The sequence below is a fragment of the Silene latifolia genome, chromosome 10 (genome assembly GCF_048544455.1).
Source record: "Silene latifolia isolate original U9 population chromosome 10, ASM4854445v1, whole genome shotgun sequence".
Taxonomy (NCBI): Eukaryota; Viridiplantae; Streptophyta; class Magnoliopsida; order Caryophyllales; family Caryophyllaceae; genus Silene; species Silene latifolia.
This window is the reverse complement of record NC_133535.1, coordinates 52553771-52556607: the sequence shown is the minus strand read 5'-3', so window position 1 is coordinate 52556607 and position 2837 is coordinate 52553771. Positions and strand designations below refer to the sequence as shown.

General features: G+C 39.8%; 1 non-coding gene across 1 annotated transcript; it reads left to right on the top strand.

Annotated features, from left to right (window-relative positions):
* Positions 1-1341: 1341 nt before the first annotated feature.
* Positions 1342-1448, top strand: LOC141609994 (small nucleolar RNA R71). The gene has a single exon (XR_012527892.1). It is a non-coding gene; the product is annotated as a small nucleolar RNA R71 (small nucleolar RNA).
* Positions 1449-2837: the final 1389 nt, after the last annotated feature.

The window sequence follows — 2837 nt, the reverse complement described above, 5'->3', positions numbered from 1 at the left end:
CATAAGGCTTTGTTGATCATTGTGTCGCCAATGGTACACGGTATTGAGAAGCTTCCCGGATCCTTTAACTTTGGAGGTGAACTCCCTTGAAGTATGGCACTACTCACCTTAGTGAAGGCGATAGTCTCAAGTTTCCGGATCGACTTCTTCTTTGTGAGGATATCTTTCATGTACTTTGCATAGGCCGGAACGTGATTGATTAATTCCGTGAAAGGAATTGAGACTTCTAAGTTCTTCACAATTTCCATGAACTTTCCAAGTTGATCATCAAATTTAGGCTTGGCTTGACGACTTGGAAAAGGAAGTCTAATCACAATGGGCTCCTTTTCTTTGGCTTTGTCTTCATTTTTCTTTGAACTTTCTTCTTTTGATGATTCCCCTTCTTTGGGACCTTGTACCACAACTTCATTCTCACTAGCTCTCACAACTTCATCCTCAACTTGCTCCTTCGGTGCTTCATACCTTGTACCACTTCTCAAGTGAATGGCACTAACCGTTTCATGTCTAGGGGGATTACCTTGAGGTGGTAATTGCCCCTTTTGTCTTTGCGAGCTCGAAGATGCTAGTTGGGTCAATTGTGTTTCCAACATCTTGGTGTGAGCTAGAATGTTGTTGATGGTGGTGTCTTTTGCTTGGCTATCTTTTTGCATTTGGGTGAAAAATTCTTGTTGATTCTTTTGCATTTGAAGGACCGCTTTTTGGACATCAAAACTTTGGTCATTGTGGTGATTGTATGGATTTTGATTTTGGTAACCTTGGTTTTGATTGAAAAAGGGTCTTTGGTTTTGATTTCTCATGGGTGGTGGAGTGTATGTTGTTTGAGGGTTTTGGACATTTTGGCTTTTGTATGAGAGATTTGGATGGAACTTGGTGTTTTCATTGTAAAAATTTGAATAAGGGGTACCGCTTTTGTAAGCTTGGAAAGCATTGACTTGCTCGGTTGTTCCCCTACATTCGCTTGAGTCATGACCTAAGGTTCCACAATTCTCACATATCCCGCTTGGGATTGATGAGGATGCCGTCATGGCATTGACATGATGCTTTGATGATTTTGAGCTTTCCTCAAGTCTAGCCATAGCTTGTTCAAACTTCAAGTTGATTGTGTCAATGTGAGCACTAAGTTGAGCACCCAATTGAGTAACGGTGTCCACTTCATACTTTCCTCTAGTAGCCTTGCGAGGCCTACTATATTGCGAATTATGGACCGCCATTTCCTCAATCTTGTTCCATGTTTGATTGTCATCAACTTCGGTGAACATTCCATTTGATCCCATATTGAGAATGTTCCTTGAATCTTCATATAAACCATTCCAAAATTGTTGCACTAAAAACCATTCGCTAAGTCCATGGTGAGGACATGAGCGACAAATACCTTTGAACCGCTCCCAAGCTTCATACAAAGATTCTTCATCCCTTTGCTTAAAACCCGTAATTTGAGCTCTTAGCATATTGGTCTTTTCCGGTGGGTAGAATTTTTGGTAGAAAGCTGGAGCTAGCTTCTTCCAAGAATCTATTCCAAGGGTGGCCTTATCAAGGCCCTTCAACCATTGTTTTGCGGTGCCGATTAACGAAAAAGGAAATAAGACCCATCTTATTTGGTCTTGAGTCACGCCCGTTTGAGAGATAGCTTCACAATAATCACAAAATGTTTCCATATGAGAATGAGGGTCCTCACTAGGCATTCCCCAGAATTGGCTCCTCTCAACTAGTTGGATGAAGGCGGACTTGGCAATAAAGTTTCCGGTAAGATGTTGTGGGGTAGGAGTACCATTTGGTAGATCCTCCTCGGTGGGTATAGAGTGTGACGAGAATTTAGGCATTGTAGGTGGATTTTGTGTGGTATTGTTTAATGGGTTCTCTTCTCCTTCTATTGCGAAAGGATTGACAAACTCACTAGTGGGTTGAACAACTTCACCAACACCTCCCAAATTCCTCCTAACAAGTCTCCTATTATTCGTCAAGGTTCTTTCGATTTCACGGTCAAAAGGTAACAAATCTCTTTGTAACCTTCTAGACATGCAAAATATCAAACAACTCAAAAACAATTAGAACAATCCTTGAGGATTTTTACTTCCCCAAGGTGAAAAAGACACAACTAAAAACAATAAAAGAAATCTTAAATCAATTAAACACCGTCCCAAGAACGGCGCCATTTTTGATCGGAGCCATTTGGTGTTCACAATTAAGCATATGTGGTCGTTGGTCAATGGTCGATACAAAACACAATTTATACTTCACAAACAACTCTACAATTAGTAAAGAGGCAAGTAAAGGTCGGATCCCAAGGGACGGGTATTGAAATGAAGATTCTATTGTAACTAGTGGTGTCTAGGGGTGTCACAAATTGGGTTGATGTAGAAGGTTACTAAACTAAAATAGCAATGAAAATAAACTAACAAGATAAATGAAATAAGGGTGTAAACAATTGATTAAAAGCACTAGGGTGTCATGGGTTCATAGGGGAATCATGGGATATGATCATACAAACATGTTCTCAAATTATAAGCAAGCAATTATTGTTGTGATGGATTGAGTTGGGTTATATCTTACAATCCTAGGAAAGTTTGGGTCCTGGAGCCGAATCTCTTGGATTGTACAACACCTACAAGTCGACTTAATCTTCCCTACTTAACACATGCATGGTCTAACAAGACTCGAGTTGGGTTATGTCTTACAAGTCAAGTTGAAAGGATAGAAGATGATAGTAAATGCAAGGATTCATAGGCTTAGCATTTCATCAAATATAACATGTGCATGCATTAAGATCAAAACAAGCAAGCAAATAAGATATGAAAGCATATTAATTTAAGCATGAATCATTCCCCATGTTGGTTTCC